The sequence below is a fragment of the Erpetoichthys calabaricus genome, chromosome 9 (genome assembly GCF_900747795.2).
Source record: "Erpetoichthys calabaricus chromosome 9, fErpCal1.3, whole genome shotgun sequence".
NCBI classification, from domain to species: Eukaryota; Metazoa; Chordata; class Cladistia; order Polypteriformes; family Polypteridae; genus Erpetoichthys; species Erpetoichthys calabaricus.
In genome coordinates this window covers 174,622,468-174,641,497 of record NC_041402.2, presented here as the reverse complement: position 1 = coordinate 174,641,497, position 19,030 = coordinate 174,622,468, and the positions used below count along the sequence as shown (strand labels likewise).

Genomic DNA, 19,030 nt, shown 5'->3' with positions numbered 1-19,030 from the left:
AAACTAGCAGTACACTGTCTGAAAACTATAAATTGACCCTACGGTGATACTCGGTGAAGCCCATGTCACATTACGTGACTTCTTGCCATTGGGTATGTCAGACTTGCCACCTGAAGTTGCTGATCTTGTCGCCGGACCACATGAGTTTAAAAATCAAGGGCATGTCACATTTAGTAACTGGTGCTGACCTTCCACCTAATTAAACCCGCCCCTTTTTTTTCTGATAGCCAATAGCGTGCTGCGTGACAGAGGTGGTGCTGTATAAAGAGTTAACAAGATGCAATATCTGCCCCCTTGTTTTACCCATTCTATTGTGGTACATAAAACATTAGACATGAGACAGACGAGCTTCTCTTCTGTTTGTGAGGTCCTAAACTCCCGCATCCCCCCTTTATTCCTCATGGCTGGCAGTCTACTGTATTTCCAGAAGAGCCCCCATTGGTTGTGCAGCTCTCACGGCTAAAGACAAAATCAGACCAGTTAGATTTAGCTTAAGCGAGTCACTGGGTATGTCAGACTACACGACCGCCGCCCACACGCTAAGGTTATGTGAATGAAGGCTACAATTGAAAATTGCTGGAAAAGTCGTCAGATGTGACATAAAGAAAGTGAGATGAAAGTTTACAGTATTTCAGAATTAGTCACAGACAGGATAAGGACAAGCCAACACCGTTATCAGCAACACAGAGTCTTCAAAACACTTACTACCCCTTGAAAGCCTTTAGACTCAGCTCATTTTTGGCCAAAGCAGTACCCTTCCACTTGAAGGGGATTAGAGGCTGTCCCACCAACAGACAATTCGGGGTGAGACTCATACCCAACACCAACAACCCAGCCATCTTGGGAGAGGACAGCCCACCCAAACCTGTACATCTATGGGTTGGAGGGAGAAACTGGAATGCCAGGAGAAAAACTTTACATAGGCAGTGCCCGGGGCCAGTATGCAAACCACAGTGCTACCTTGACGACTACAAAAATATCACATCAGGGTGTGAAGACAAAACCCAACAAAGGCACTTTGGGCACCTACAGAGACCTCAAAATTAAAAACAAAAAAATAAAATAAAATGAGCCAAAGGGCATAATATGAAAAGGAGACCCTTGTCTTGGTGGAGATGATATCTAATAACTGAACTCTAATACGACACAATCTGACGACGAATTGCAAAGTGGTGACGGAACATCTCATGCACTGGACTCCATAATTTAGAAAACAGGCCCACGAATCTGCTGGCATGCAGTTTGGCCTCCCCATAACTCCTTCACTACCCCGTATAGACATCGCTCCTTCATCTCTCTTCTCCAGCCATTTTTGTTTGTTTGACACTTTGCACCTTATCTCCAGTCTCCTCCATGTACATCTTCCTCAGTTGTGTTTTCTTCTCATACCTTCTTTGATGTGAGTCTGGGTCTCCCCCATGTATCTCCAGGTTCATAAGCAGAGCCCATTTTCCTTGTACCTTCTCTCCACACACTTTGGGTCTCCTCCATGTGCCTCTTTTCTCATCACTATAGCGGCCTGTCCAAGATGCGTCTCTACTATACTACAGTAAGTATGCCCACCTTGGAACACCGAGGCTCTTCGAAAGGTTTCCACTTTCCAAATCCACCAGTTCATTTTCCTTCTACCTTTTCTCCTGATATATCTGGTCTCCTCTGTGCACCTCTTCTTTGATCACTATAGCCCACCCACCATGCTTCTATTCTCCAGCCAGTTTGGTTCTTTCTCTTGGTATCTTCCTTGACATGAGTTTGAGTCTCCTCCAGGTATCGCCACTCTAATGGAAGCACACACTGACCATTATCCTTGTTCCTTCTCTCCAGTCACTTTGGGTCCACAGCCCTTTTCAAATCGCTATATTCCATCTAACATGAGACTCTTCTGTATTAAATGTGCCGGTGTCCCCTAAACGTCTTGATGTTCCATCTCCACCAGTCCATTGTCCTTGTGTAGCTTCTCTCCAGTCACTTTGGCCCTCTTTTCTAATCCCTCAGTCTCTCTTTAATACTCAGTTTGCAGTTCCACCCTTTTCTCTCCAGCAATATTGGGTCTCCTCTAAATGTCTTGACTTTCCATGTCCACCAGTCCAACATCCTTGTACCTTCTCTCCAGTCACTTTAGGTATCCTCAGTGAATCTCTTTTCTAATTACTACCGTCCATTCATCCATATTACTAACCGAGAATGGTAAACCGGAAGGCACGGACGCAGGTACACGGCGATGGACCCAGGAGACATAGTGCGCTGGCGCCTACAGCGCACGTCTCATAAACCACAACCGAAGTCTGATCCACCGCGAACGAAGGAGTCACTGCTCAAAAATGAAAGAGCTCAACCAACGTAAATAAGACATGAAGCAACAACGCGCCCATAGCTAACGACTAATGACACAGCCACACAGAAAAGAGGATTCTGCACTGCACCCCAGAGTCAAACGGAAGACACTACGGAGTACGCAGAGGTCCACAAAGATAGTACGGAAGGCGCGAGAAAGTACGAATGGCGCAGGCGCCTACAACGCGCTTCTGAACTAAACGTCCACACTACGCAGCATGGTCCGGGTAATAAGAATAAACGAACTCTCCGTATTAAACGTTTGGCATCCTCACACGTCCAAACCATATAGCATATGTGAATCACATTACAGTGATGCATTATTAACAGTACAACCACAGAAAATGCTCCGTATTAACAGTAAGTGCAATTATCCATATTACTAACGGTAGACAGCGGATAACTAATGGAGTCACGGTCACATCTCCAAAACGATCCAGCTCAACTAACGGAGCTACAAAAATGAGCCCGCATGGATAAAAAAAATAAACGTAGGCGCCTACAACGCGCGTCTGAAACTGCGGAAGCAAAACCAAACAGACAGCCGATACCCAAATGCTACTTTCTTGACGGCCCTGGGGGAAGCGGAAAGACATACCTTTAGGAAACACTTATACATTTCTTTACTGCAAAACAACAGTTAATTATCGCATCAGCTACAACCGGAGTAGCAGCTAATTTGTTGATAAATGGTCGCACATGTCACTCCTTATTCAAACTTCCAGTCCCAATCACGGAAACATTGGTATCAACTATGAAAATGAACAGTAACAATGCACAAGAAATCCGTCTTGCAAAACTGTTGATTTTAGACGAATGTACAATGGCATCCAGTCATTTACTGTACTCAACACCATTGATAAACTTCTCCAAACGTTAATGAATAATAATATTCCATTTGGAGGAAAAGTACTGTTATTAGGAGGAGATTTTCGACAATGCTTAGCTATTGTTCCACATGCCATGCGTTCAGCTATTGTTCAGTCCAGTTTGAAATACGCAGACAATTGGCATTACTTTGAGACAATACATTTGGTACAAAACATGCGATGTCCAGATCCAGAATATACCAATTGGTTATTGCAACTAGGAGATGGAAACCTTACCAATACATATGGACTTCACCCAGCTATTATTCAGATCCCTCAAGCCTTTATCTGCGACGACTTAGTGACGGAGGTGTTTGGAACAGCAATCACATTAGACCAGATACCACTATTAACACAACGGGCTATATTATGTCCAAAGAATATTGACGTTGATCGCATAAATAACCAGGTCATTGCGTTACTTCCTGGAGAAAGCCGCCTCTTTCTAAGTACTGACAATGTTGATTCTGAAGACGAGAATGAGCATCTTAATTTCCCCTTAGAATATTTAAACACTATTAACCCAGCCGGATTACCACAACACAATCTTAACCTTAAAATCGGGACAATAGTCATGCTGTGAATTTCCCATTGGGATTAATAAAGTATCTATCTATCTATCTATCTATTAAGAAACCGTAATACTAAACAAGGTTTATGCAACGGTAAACGTTTAGTCATCAACACCATGACAGACAATGTTATTGAAGCAAAAGTACTTACAGGATCACATTCTAACAATACTGTTTTGATTCCTAGAGTTGACCTTCCAAGTTCTGACCTGGAATTACCTTTTACACTTAAACGACGCCAATTTCCCATTAAACCTGCACTTGCCATGACAATCAACAAATCCCAAGGACACACCATGGACAGAGTTGGCATATACCTCTCTGAGCCTGTACTTGGACATGGACAACTTTATGTAGCCTTCTCAAGAGTTCAGCGTTCATCTGACATTAAAGTTAAAGTTGTAGATACTCCATACCAAGGAAAACTCATTCACGGACAACACACCATCTTTACTACAAATGTTGTGTATAAAGAAATATTCCAATAAATCTTTCTAATGTGCCATGCTGTGGGTTCTTTACTTCCTTTGTTCGTCATCTACACCTTTACACTCCAATATATCTCATACATACATCAATGTATTTCGGGTTACCCAACACCTGGGGTTGACGAGCGAAGCGAGCAGGGGGGCGGAGCCCCCTAGTTACGTTTCTATTCTGTTATCAGTTTTCTCTCCAGTCACATTAGGTCTCCTCTAAACATCTTGACTTTCCGTGTCCACCAGTCCACTGTCCTTGTACCTCCTCTCCTTGTCCTTTTGGTCTCCTCCATGTATTTTTCTAGTCATTCCATCATGCTTCGCTTCTCTTCTCCAGTCTCCTCTTTATGCCTTCCATTAAGTGACTTGGGGTCTCCTCCACCTGCCTCCCCTCCCATAATCGAGACTGACCTCTCCTTGCACCTTCTCTCCAGTCCCATTTTTGCTTCTCCTCCTCGGTCACAGCATCCTGTCCAGGCAGTTTGGGTTGCCGGTTTCTCTCGTAAGTCGTCTCCATCCCATCCCACTGAACTTCTTCCAGTCAGTTTTGTTTCCTTCATGCCGCCTGCATGATGAAGTCTTACAATCACAAGGTGTGCAACCTCAGGACCACCCCTGGACCCCACAGGAGCACAGCAAGCGTGGGCTCCAACAGCAAGTATGCCCAACTCAGGAGCTGTGGGTTTTGTTTGCAAATGTGAATAAAAGCTCAACGTGCCCAGCCGCTCAGCCTGATTAGTGAAGCTCACGGGACACACCAATACGAGCACCGACATGTGTGCACGCGTGTACACACACCAACACACTCAGTGATCAAACACACAGCCAGAAACACTCTCAAGCTGGCACTCCCTCACTGGTAATCAAACATGTGCCTACACAAATGCCCACATCCATACGTACACACTCGGTGTGGACACATCAAAATGCACACCACACACAAATGAGGATGCCCATGTTCGAATCAGCACACACACACACACACTTTGATAATCACACAAATACACACAATGTGCTTTCATAAGGAGGCATCACACTCAGCGTGTACACACACACTCACTCACATACATCCATCCATTTTCCAACCCGCTGAATCCGAACACAGGGTCACGGGGGTCTGCTGGAGCCAATCCCAGCCAACACAGGGCACAAGGCAGGAAACAATCCTGGGCAGAGTGCCAACCCACCACAGGACACACACAAACACACCCACACACCAAGCACACACTAGGGCCAATTTAGAATCGCCAATCCACCTAACCTGCATGTCTGTGGACTGTGGAAGGAAACCGGAGCGCCCGGAGGAAACCCACACAGACACGGGGAGAACATGTAAACTCCACGCAGGGAGGACCCGGGAAGCGAACCCGGGTCCCCAGGTCTCCCAACTGCGAGGCAGCAGCGCTACCCACTGCGCCACCGTGCCGCCCCACTCACATACACTTAGTTACAATTGCACACACACACACACACACAACCTCCTGCATCCATAAAAACTCAATGTGCTCACAGATATGCACACAATAAAGCATGAATGTGTAACACCTACACCAATAGCCACTTAGTAATTACACACACACACACACACTGAAGTGTTTCATAAGTACACCCATGTTCAAGCAGGTGTGCACACATATGCATAAACTTACACACACCGAGTAGTGTGCACAAACATCACACTCGATGAATATAAGCATGCACAAGCACATGCACCGACAATGAACACACACCTACACTCAAATGCACACACTCATACATGATTGGTGTGTATAGAGATGTGAACACACACACACACACACACACACTTCCAATAAAGCATGAGCATGCAGCTAACACATACACTTACCATACACTAACTTAATGTATACACACTGGCAGAAGCACACAAACAGTCAACATCCTTACACACTCAGCGTGTACACAGACAGGCACACTCTCGTGACAATAAAGCATGAGGACATAACCAGCACATACTGTACACCTGTGCTAACTGTAATAGATAGATAGATAGATAGATAGATAGATAGATAGATAGATAGATAGATAGATAGATAGATAGATAGATAGATAGATACTTCATTAATCCCAGTGCACACCACAAACACTCACACTGACATTCAACACACACACAAATGCATTTAATGAGCACCCCCATGGTCAAGCTCTCTCTCACACACACACACAAATACACACTCAATGTGCACACACACATGCACACATATCCACATGGCAGTACACTCAGCGTGTACAGCGTGATAGACACACTCTCACTGGCAATAGGGCATGAACATGTACCCAGCACGTCCACCTGCACCCACTCACACACTCACACACACACATCGAATGAGCCCCTGCAGGTGTACATACAGATGCAAGCAGCCACACATACGCAATGTGCACAAGCATGTCGGAGCGCTGACACACACACCAATGAATGTAATGAGCTCATCAGCATGACACACACACACACACGCTCTATGAGTACCCCCGTGTCCGCGCACCCACACACGTCGCGCGTGCACACACGACCACGCGGGAAGCTCCGTTTTTGGCGCTCACGGACTTCACGCCTGCCAGGGTTGCGTGTCTGCGCTGGGGGGGGGGGGGGGGGGGGGTGGGTGGTCGCGTCCACCACGGGTCCATATGGCTAATTTTCAACCCAACTCACATCAACGCGCTGCCTGCTGATGCAGAGCCAAGCGGCCCCCATGGCTGAGCTTATGACGCACTCAGAATTGAACCACACTGGCCACGCCGCTTTAAAACAAAAAAGAAAGGAAAGAAAGAAATAAAATAAAACGAACCCCCCAAATCCCCTCGGATGGACGCGGCGCGAGCTGAAATTACAAGCGGGCAGCAAATCTGCGGCGGTCACAGGATAAGAGGGCTGGCAGATTACATGCATGTCAAGTGGCAATAATGCAGGAGATTATACTGGCACACTGGCACCTGCTCGCTGACGCCTTCCTACACGGGACGTGTATCAGACGCCCCCCAACCAACCTCCCCCTCCACCCCCTCGTCGGCGGCCACGCTGCAGCAGCAACAGCAGCAGTTCACACCGCACTAACCTGGTAGCCATTAAGGAGTGATGGAAGGGGATCTGCCGTGCGGAGCTTCATTCATCCAGTGAGGAGGAGGAGGGAGAGGACACGAAGGAAGGGGAAGAAGCATCTGCAGCCCAACGGCCACCCCAGATGAGGCGCCGGTCATCACCGTGCCGGCCAGACCCCTGTCCTTGTCGCGCCCGTGGAGGGCTGCTGCTGTCCTTCTTTATCTTTTTCTTTCTTTCTTTTTTTTTTATCCTGATCGCTCTCTCGCTCGCCAGTTCACACGCTCGCACGCCGCCGAGACATGCGCGTGCACACAGGCGCACACACGCACACGCACACTCAGTCAGTGTGCTCGCTCGGACGGCTGCTTTACATAACACCTCCTGCTCGCTTCGTAAATTATTCATGACTGTCATGAAAGGAGGGGCTGACATCACTGCTTGGCAGGACGCCCTACCTACTTAGTTGCCCCCTTGCCCTTCCGCCAGGCTCTCTTTCCGCTAGCCCCCCAATTGTAGGTCCCAGAGACCACATGTAGCCCTGGTTTTGAGTTTTCCTTGAATTATTTCCCCTTCTGCTGCTTTATTTATTAAATGACCGTCTGCCTTCTTAAACTTTGCAGGGTGGTCTCAGGGGCCGAGTTCTCTTTGCAGACTCAAACTGATGCCAGGCAGGTGGTCTGAGACAGGGATGGTCAGACAAAGTAAGTGTAAGCGTGAAGATGACCATCACTAGTTAGACAGAGTGCGGCGCCAGCAACAAGTCTAGCGCCCTCTAAAGGATCGGTCACGGTCATACAATGCAGACTTGAAGCTGAGCCTGTGTGGAAGTAGAGGGGTCTTGTGGACGTTGACCTTAAACCAGACCCTTGAACTTAATCTTAATAAAATTAATCCCCTCATGTTTTTTCAAGTTTTACCACTTTTTTTTGGGGGGGGGGGGGGGAAGGTGGGGTAGGGGGAATCTCTAAGCCCTTGAACTCAGATTTGACTTTAGCTTTATTTAAATCTTACTTTTATGGTTGTATAAATGTTTGGGCCACGCCACTAGCACCTCAAAATAGTCAATCCAGCTGAAGGTAACCATGTTTGGGTCCAGCTAGCAGTAGTTAGATGGGAAAGCTTGGATTGCTCTGTTGGTGATGCCATCTTGCGGGGTGCTGTGTGAGGACCCCCAATGCTCCAGTGCAGTGATGGAGTAACTATGTGCTGTACAAATGGTGCCCGTCTTGAAATGAGACATAAAACTGAGGCCCCAACTCCATGTGATCATAAAATATTCCTAAGCATCTTTCGACAAAAGTCAGACATACCCTTGGTGTCCTTGTTAAATTGCCCACCATGGCTTCATCCATTCCAGCCCCCTAACAGTCCCTTGTCCCTTACTGCCTAACTATCTCTCTTACCCCTTCACCGCCTAGCGTGTGGTGAGCGGACAGGCACAAGAATGGCAGCTACCACACCATCCAGGTGGATTCGTCATGGTGGTGGTGGTATAATTGCCCCCCCCCCCCCCAATTGTCCTTGTAAAGTGCTACATAAATGTATCCATCTATCTTGTATATTTACAATCGGCACTGCTTTGTCTTCCCATCGTTAGGGCAGCTCCCGTGTTGTCACTGGTAGGCAATGGGATTGACACACAAGGCGTGTTGCATCTATGAGGAGTGATCAAAAACTATGGTGACTGTTTAACGTATTACAGTAAAAGACGCATTGCCATGAATCCCCCTCGCTTCGGACACACATATCCCATGGTTCTTACCACTTTCTAGAAGTCCTCTTTCGTGAGGGTCTTCAGTTGCATTGTTGTGGCTGCCTCGATGTCCTGCACGTCAATCAAGGTCCAACATCAAGGGGCGTCTGATGTATTTGCTTTCATTTATTATGCACATGTTGGTCACGTCATCCTGTTTAATTCTTATTTTGTGTCTGTTGTGACGGGCCATTACCAGGCCGGGATGCCAACTGTATGGAAGGCATCCAGTGTAGAGAGAGAGCATTGACAAGGCACTATGCTAGAGGGCAGCTCTCCTGGGTGGCTGTGGCACCATGGATTCCCGCAGGGCATGCTGGGAGTTGGAATTTGGCACAGCCCTGTCGGGTTCCATAGGGGCTCCTTCCCTGGGCTCTTGCACCACACCTGGGAGTGATTCCAGGTAACACTGATGAAAAGGGGCCACCTCACTCCACGCGGGGAGCTAGAGTTTGGGGGACGAAACAAGGGATGTGCAAGGATGAAACAAGGAAGAGAGAAGGAAGATAGGAAGGAAAGGCTGACCTCTTGTATTGTGCTTGGGAACGGTGACACTGTGGGGATTGATACAAAAGCATCCCCCCCCCCCATGGGAATAAAGGCATCTGGTGTGCTGAACTTGGCTTCTGTGACTGCTGTGTCCAGGGGGGTTTGAGAAGCTGGACGCCCCCTGTTGTCCACACTGTGTATTTTGTGTTGCTCTGCAGTGCTCTTTGGGCGGTGTGGGTGGAGTCCAAAGAGGTGTGGCCTTCGTGATGTCACTGCCGAAGGACCGCCCCTCTGCTTTTATTTCTGAGGCCGCTTTGGTTTTCTAGTTTCTGGATTTTTTTTTCACTTCTGTCTTTGATTTACAATTACTGGATGTGTTTGTCGTGTTTCGCCTCTTTAGGTAAACCTTTGGCCTTTTTCCTGTTTTTGCTCTTTTTGTTTTCAAAACAAATTCTTCTTCTTTTTTTTTTAATAAGGAATCATTGTTGACTTGTTTATCAAGCTGAAAGTTTTCGTTTTGATGATTTCCCTTAGTGCTGAGAGACATTTTGGTCCATTTAAGGTATCTGTAAACATTAAAAGCCTTTTCCCCACTTCTGCGGCCTGGAAAGGCTGAAGCCTGCTAGTAGAGTTTGGGGTCAGGCTGCCTATTTCTGGGCCCTGGCCTGATTTATGGCTCTTTCAGAGGCTCACACCTTTTCTCCATTTTAAATCCCAACAATTATTACAATAGTGGCGTCACTCACGATGTGAAGCTTTTAATGTGTTGCAATACACTCAGCGGCCACTTTATTAGGTACCCCTGTGCTGGTTATCAGCCAATCACGTGGCAGCAGCTTAATGCATTAATGCGGCCTGCAGACGTTGTCAAGATGACCAAAGTTCAAACCGAGCACCAGAATGGCAAAGAGAGGGGACTGAAGTTGGCCTGGTTGTTGGTGCCAGTTTGTGCTGATCTACTCTGGCACTTCTCTGGGCAATAATGCCTTGTTGATACCAGAGGGCAGAGGAGAATGGGCAGACTGGATTGAGCTGACAGAAAGGCAACAGTAACTCAAATGAGCACTTGTTACAAGTGAGGTGTGCAGAAGAGCATCTCACAACATGGCGAACGTTGAAGCAGGTGGGCTACGCCAGTAGGAGACCACAGCGGGTGCCACTCCTGTCAGCTAAGAACAGGCAACTGAAGCAACAATTCAAACGGGTTTACTAAAACTGAACAACTGAAGACTGGAAAAAAACGTCACCTGGTCTGATGAGTCTCAATGTCTGCTGTGGTAGCGGGGTCAGAATTTGGTGTCACCGACATGAACGCATGGATCCATCCAGCCTTGTATCAACGGTTCAGGCTGCTGGTGGTGATGGTGTAATGGTGTCTGTGATATTTTCTTGTCACACTTTGGGACCCTTAGTACCAACTGAGCACCGTTTAAATGGCACAGCCTGCCTGAATATTGTTGCTGATGATGTCCAGCCCTTCATGACCACAGTGTCCCCCATCTTCTGATGGCCACTTCCAGCAGGATACCAAGCCACATCACATACATCTCAAACTGGTTTTTTGAACCTGACAGTGAGTTCACTTCCCTCAAATGGTCTCCACAGTCCCCAGATCTCAATCCAGTAGACCCCCTTAGGGATGTGGCTGAACGGGAGAGTCACATCATGGATGTGCAGCCAACAAATCTGCAGCCACTGAGCAATGTCATCATGTCAATATGGACTAAAATCCCTCAGGAATGTTTCCAGGACCTTGTTGAATGCGACAAAGAATTACGGGCAGTTCTGAAAGTTAAAAGGGGGTCCAACCCGGCATTAACAAGGCGTACCTAATCAAGTGGCCGGTGAGTGTATATCAGCCATTGTGATTCATGCTTGTGATATATTCCATCTACAGGTGCTGGTCATAAAATTAGAATATCATGACAAAGTTGATTTATTTCAGTAATTCCATTTATAAAGTGAAACTTGTATATTAGATTCATTCATTACACACAGACTGATGTATTTCAGATGTTTATTTCTTTTAATTTTGATGATTATAACTGACAACTAATGTAAGTCCCAAATTCAGTATCTCGGATAATTAGAATATTGTGAAACGGTTCAATATTGAAGACACCTGGTGCCACACTCTAATCAACTAATTAACTCAAAGCACCTGCAAAAGCCTTTAAATGGTCTCTCAGTCGAGTTCTGTAGGCTACACAATCATGGGGAAGACTGCTGACTTGACAGTTGTCCAAAAGACGACCATTGACACCTTGCACACGGAGGGCAAGACACAAAAGGTCATTACTAAAGAGGCTGGCTGTTCACAGAGCTCTGTGTCCAAGCACATTAATAGAGAGGAGAAGGGAAGGACAAGATGTGGTAGAAAAAAGTGTACAAGCAATAGGGATAACCGCACCCTGGAGAGGATTGTGAAACAAAACCCATTCAAAAATGTGGGGGAGATTCACAAAGAGTGGACTGCAGTTGGAGTCAGTGCTTCAAGAACCACCACGCACAGATGTATGCAAGACATGGGTTTCAGCTGTCGCATTCTTGTGTCAAGCCACTCTTGAACAAGAGACAGCGTCAGAAGCGTCTCGCCTTTGGACTGCTGCTGAGTGGTCCAAAGTTATGTTCTCTGATGAAAGTAAATTTTGCATTTCCTTTGGAAATCAAGGTCCCAGAGTCTGGAGGAAGAGAGGAGAGGCACAGAATCCATGTTGCTTGAGGTCCAGTGTAAAGTTTCCACAGTCCGTGATGGTTTGGGGTGCCATGTCATCTGCTGGTGTTGGTCCATTGTGTTTTCTGAGGTCCAAGGTCAATGCAGCTGTCTACCAGGAAGTTTTAGAGCACTTCATGCTTCCTGCTGCTGACGAACTTTATGGAGATGCAGATTTCACTTTCCAACAGGACCTGGCACCTGCACACAGTGCCAAAGCTACCAGTACCTGGTTTAAGGACCATGGTATCCTTGTTCTTGATTGGCCAGCAAACTCGCCTGACCTTAACCCCATAGAAAATCTATGGGGTATTGTGAAGAGGAAGATGTAATACGCCAGACCCAACAATTCAGAAGAGCTGAAGGCCACTATCAGAGCAACATGGGCTCTCATAACACCTGAGCAGTGCCACAGACTGATCGACTCCATGCCACGCCACATTGCTGCAGTAATCCAGGCCAAAGGAGCCCCAACTAAATATTGAGTGCTGTACATGCTCATACTTTTCATCTTCATACCTTTCAGTTGGACAACATTTCTAAAAATCCCTTTTGCATTGGTCTTAATTGATATTCTAATTTTCTGAGATACTGAATTTGGGACTTTCATTAGTTGTCAGTTATAATCCTCAACATGAAAAGAAATAAACATTTGAAATACATCAGTCTGTGTGTAATGAATGAATCTAATATTCAAGTTTCACTTTTTGAATGGAATTACAGAAATAAATCAACTTTGTCATGATATTCTAATTTTATGACCAGTACCTGTATCTAAAATCTTTTTCATTTGACTTAAATAAATGCAAAAATTATATCCTTGTGGGCACAAATACATTGAAACATGATACCTAAGAAGTGAAGCATTTCAGTTAACTCCTCAAATCCAAGACTTTTTCAAATTTCCAAAACAGAAATGCAGGGTCTCGACTGGACAGCACTCCCTTCCGGCACATAACACACTCCGGGGACCAGAGATAACGATTTTCACAAGACAGTGACTGCAGACTACCAGGCATCATTTCGAGCTCTTTGCTCCCCTGCAGTAACAGGGAAGCCTCCACAAACGCAGCAGATGGACGGACGAAGCCCTTTTGACTAATCGCTGCAGCCCCGCCATTCACACGCTAGAGGTCGCCGTTGCTCGCCTTTCGACAATGAAGACTTCTGTTCAGATATTTGCGAAGAAAAAAAAAAAGCATCCAGCGCGCCATCTAGCGTACTTCTGAAGTAATGCACGTTGGTATACAAATACTTAGAAGGAGAAGAGAATTCTCAATTGTAAAACGCAAATTGTGATACTGGCCATCGATGTTTCAATAAAATGTTAGTACGATGTAATGAGCCTCCATTTAATTAAAACCAAGCCATGCTTTCTATAGTGACTTTTACAGCACACCCATGCTTTACTTTACATTGTCTTTCATAGACAGCTGCTCAAAACAATAAACATGTAATAATTAAGACTTATGTATATAGCGCCTTTCAGTAAAGAAATAAAACTTGACAAAAATATGACCTAGTGAGCAGCCAATTCCAAACCCTAAAGCACTTTTATTTAATTTAAATACGGATACCCACAGCACAATCAGGTTCACCTTTGCACTAAACCAGGGGTCCCCAACTCCGATCCTGGAGGGCCGCAGTGGCTGCAGGTTTTCATTCTAACTATCTTCTTAATTGGTGACTAGTTTTGCTACTGATGAACTTCATTTAAGTGATTTGCTATTTAAGACTGAGACCCTTTAAATAAGGGCTGTGCAATGTCGGTGGTCCTGGAGGGCTGCAGTGTCTTCGGGTTTTTGTTCCCACCCAAATGCTTCATGACAAATCATTCATTGCTGATGAAGCACTTATGGCTCAAGTGACATGTTTCTGCTTCATGTTGGTGGTCTCGCTTCTTAAGATTTTAAACCATTAATTGCTTATTTTACCCTTAAACAGCTGTAGTCATTGTTTTAACTGCCCCTTATAAGCAATAAGATGCAAATGACAAAGCAGCCAGCAGTTCTCTTGCTTGTCTCCATTTCCACCCGTGTGGATTTATCAGGCACTATCTTTAATAAAGTCCTCAGAAGGAAACTGAAGAACTGACAACTGCTCATCTGTTTAGGCTTCAAATCACTTGGATGATACATGTATCATTAGAAAGGAAAACGAAATCTATGATTTAAGAATGAACTGAGATGGCAAGAGGAAAAATATCAACAAGCTATGAATTTCAATCAGGTCTGTTATTGGTGAGGATTGGCTTCTAATTAAGCAGCTGGGTTGGAACAAAAACCTACAGCTCCAAGATCAGAGTCGGCCACTGCAGCTCGAAACACTAAAGAAGTGCAACTTACTTTATACAACAGCTGAACAAAACCAGGCTGACATCCACACCTTTCAAATCAGGCCACATAAAATCCTCAGTGCCTCCTTTTTATTTGACACCTTAGTCAAAGGATAAGTGTCTGTGTATCTGTATGTCCGTCTGGTTGCTATGTCTCTCTCATTCCAACAGATGGTACATTACAGACATTTCTAGTGATAAAATGCATTGCATTTGTCATTCTAATAGATGGCACACTCCAAACATTTCTAGTGATAAAATGTATTGTATTTGTCATTCCAACACATGGCGCATCACAAACATTTGTAGTGATAAAATGCCTTGCATTTGTCATTCCAACCCGATGACGCATCACAAACATTTCTAGTGATAAGATGCTTTCAATTTGTCATTCCAACAGATACCACATTACAAACATTTCTAGTGATAAAATGCACTGAATTTGCCATTCCAACACATGGTGCATCACAAAAATTTCCAGTGATAAAATGCATTACTGAATTTATCATTCCAACAGATGGCACATTACACACATTCCTAGTGATAAAATGCATTGCATTTGTCATTCCAACAGATGGCACATCACACACATTACTAGTGATAAAAGGCATTGTAGTTGTCATTCCAACAGATGGCACATTACAAACATTTGTAGTGATAAAATGCCTTGCATTTGTCATTCCAACCCGATGACGCATCACAAACATTTCTAGTGATAAGATGCTTTCAATTTGTCATTCCAACACATGGCGCATCACAAACATTTCCAGTGATAAAATGCATTACTGAATTTATCATTCCAACACATGGCGCATTACACACATTTCTAGTGATAAAATGCATTGCATTTGTCATTCCAACAGATGGCACATCACACACATTACTAGTGATAAAAGGCATTGTAGTTGTCATTCCAACAGATGGCATATTACAAACATTTCCAGTGATAAAATGTATTGTATTTGTCATTCCAACACATGGTGCATTACAAACATTTGTAGTGATAAAATGCCTTGCATTTGTCATTACAACTGATGACGCATCACAAACATTTCTAGTGATAAAATGCATTTAATTTGTCATTCCAACAGATGGCACATCACAAATATTTGTAGTGATAAAATGCCTTGCATTCGTCATTACAACCGATGACGCATTACAACCATTTCTAGTGATAAAATGCATTTAATTCGTCATTCCAACACATGGCACATCACAAACATTTCTAGTGATAAAATGCAATGCATTTGTCATTCCAACAGGTGGCACATCACAAACATTTCTAGTGATAAAATGCCTTGCATTTGTCATTACAACTGATGACGCATTACAAACATTTCTAGTGATAAAATGCATTTAGTTTGTCATTCCAACAGATGGCACATCACAAACATTTCTAGTGATAAAATGCAATACATTTGTCATTCCAACAGATGGCACATTACAAAAATGTCTAGTGATAAAATGCATTGCAGTTGTCATTCCAACAGATGGCACATTACAAGCATTTGTAGTGATAAAATGCCTTGCATTTGTCATTCCAACCAATGGCGCATCACAAACATTTCTAGTGATAAAATACATCACATTTGTCATTCCAACTGATTATGCATCACAAACATTAACACTGCTTTTATGAATCCCATACCGAATGGCACATAACACATTACTTGGTACATTGCAAACGTTAATGCTGAAGTCTACGGTGATTACTTAGGTTTCAAAATATCGTGGATGGGTAGCACAGCTAATTCACATTTTATTTCTATGATATCTGCTTTACAATCATCCTTTATTTCTTTGCTTCTAAAGATTTAAAGCAAAAGGAGAAGAGAAGGTCTAAGTAAGACACCGACTGGTGTGTTGTACCAAAACAATATTATCTTAAAGTTATCAAAAGTATTGACACAGCCTGGCATTTGTCATTCCAGCAGATGGCACATTACAAACATTTATAATAATGCATTTTATTACTACAAATGTTTGCGATGCGCCATCTGTTGGAATGACAAAAACAATTAATTTTATGATTACTACAGTGCATTACAAATTACATTTCAATAGATGGCATGGTCTGCATTGATCACTTTGATTTCAACCCGTCTCAGCCGGGCAGCTCAGCTGGTATATAAGGATTTTCAGAGCACAAACAGGTGTTACTTTACACCGTCCTCCACAGCAAGCTACTCCAAACAGTAAAAAAGCAGTAATAATTTTGACTCGCTTATGTGGCACCTTTCACAAAAGAAATAAAACTTGAGACAATTGTGGTTTATTGCGGCACACCATATCAAGCCCCCAAATCCTCATTAAGCGGAGGAAGCGTTTTTCACAGTACAATCAGCTTTCAGTTTGTTCTACACACTCAGACAATTTCAGAAGTGACGCTTCTTTTGCACAGCTCAGACCTGGAGCTTCCATTTTATATAGTGCCTTTGAAACCAAGCAGCACCGAGTCCTCAACACCAACAGAGTTTACTTTACAGGGCACTTTTTTATTCAATGTGGGCAAAATCTACAAGCTGCTCAAAGCAATAAACAATAAAGTAACACCCAAAGCGGGCTTTGTGCAGAACTTCAGTGAAGACAAATACACAAGGGATGCCACGCGGGCACTGGAGCTAAACCGAGATCCGTACCCAGCCAGAAGGACAGGGGACGACAGTTTGTGCAGGGCATTGTCTCCCCCGAAACTCCAGGTGTCAGCCCCCCCTGGGTTACGGTACCACCATGGATTCCCACAGGGCACATTGGGAACTGGAGTTCATTGGTTCGGCCCTGTTGGGTTTTGTGGGTACCACCAAAGCTACCACCATAGCTCAGTGGACTAGCAAGCTTTGCTTTGAGGGGCTCCAACCTCACCCAGAAGGACCCCAAAGCTGCAGTTTTGGGACCCCAGAAATACTTCCAAGTTCTGTATAAAAGGAACAGTCAGAGTAGGGAAGGGGAGGAGGAGGAAGCTGATGAAGCTAGCCGAAAGGAGTGGAGGAAGAGATGCAGAGAGTGGAAGAAACAGTGTGGTGTGGGAAACTTTTACTGTAAGAGTTTCACACAATAAAAACCTCAATGTTTCATTGGAACTTGTGTGTGGGGAATCTGGGGAGCTGCAGTGCCTCCTTGGGACCCCAAAGGATACATTCAGCTAAATTCATAAAGCGCCGTTCACAGGAAACCATTCCAGCGTCGCTTCGGCCCCTTCTAAAGTATTTACCACAGGTGACCCGATGGAGTGCCCGTCATGATACAAAACAAGGAGCCCCCAACAGAAATCTTCAGGCCAAGATTTAGGCTCTCAGGATGGAGAATGTTTTCAGTAAAGAACGATAAAAAAGGAATGACATGTAACTGAATTTATAAAGCGCCTTACACATGAAACCAAACCAGCCGAGCTTCAGCACCTTTCATGGCATTCAACACAAAAGCCTCATCACCTTTGACCACACGGAGTCTCCTTCATGATGCGTTCTAAGAAGTCCACAGCAGGAATAGTCAAGCCAAGCTTTGCTTTCGCAGTTCTCTGAGAACAACTTGAATGGAAAGCAGGAAGAGCATCACATACCGTAAGAATGGCATTGAATTGTACAAAAAACCTTTACGGCATTGGGGCGTATTGTCAGATTCATACAAAAGTAAATCACATCCTATGGCCGACACTGCAAACTGACCGCGCCCTCAGAAAGAGGGAGGTCAGGGTGTGGTGTGTAGGTGGGTGCAGAATTGGCTCAGGCACACAAAGCAGAGGCTGATGGTGTGACGAACCTCAGCACAGCCGGCTGACGTGAAGCATCGTGTCCAGCAGGGGGCAGTGCTGGGGCTGCTGCTATTTTTAATATATAGACATGATTTAAATAGGAATATAAGTCACAAGCTGGTCCTGGGTCTTCCCAGGGTGACATCTGCATGTTAATGCCATGTCTGTGTGGGTTTTCTCTGGGTGGTCCAGTATCCCCCCACAGTCCAAAGACATGCAGGATGGGTGAATTAGTCATGCTAAATTGGACCGTGTGTGTGTTTTCGCCCTGTGATAGACTAGTGCCCTGTCCAGGATTTGTTCTTGCCTCTTCCTATGCCAGGGCTGTTTTAACATATGGGCACAATGGGCACTGGCTGGGGGCCCACAATGTTTCTGATGCCAATGTATGTTTCTATTTTTCTATCAAAGCAAGGGACCCTGTGCCGTCCACTACTTTGTCCGGTAGATTGGGCAGGGGGGCTTTCATGCTGTTAAGACAGCACTGCCCTATGGTGGCTGCAATAGGCTCCAGCAGACCCCCTGCAACCCTTTTCAGAACTGAGTGGGTTAGAAAACAATGGATGAGTGCCTTTCATGTCTGTCTTTCTATCTATTATATAGTGCCTTTCATATCTCTATCTATCTATCTGTATAGTGCCTTTCATATTCATCTATTATAAAGTTCCTTTCATATTCAT

The 19,030-nt window shown here is 44.8% G+C and overlaps 1 protein-coding gene across 9 annotated transcripts in view; it reads right to left on the bottom strand.

Moving 5' to 3' along the window:
• The window catches only part of gramd1ba (GRAM domain containing 1Ba), a 369,918-nt gene that overhangs the window by 93,811 nt on the left and 257,077 nt on the right, over window positions 1–19,030 (bottom strand). Inside the window, exon 1 of one of the 9 annotated variants that reach the window (XM_051931906.1) lies at window positions 7,326–8,111. The exons of the other annotated variants lie outside the window; for them this stretch is intronic. The gene's annotated coding sequence lies outside the window, so the exon portion shown is untranslated. Of the gene's footprint in view, window positions 1–7,325; window positions 8,112–19,030 lie in introns of those variants that run through there. 9 annotated transcript variants of the gene reach the window in all.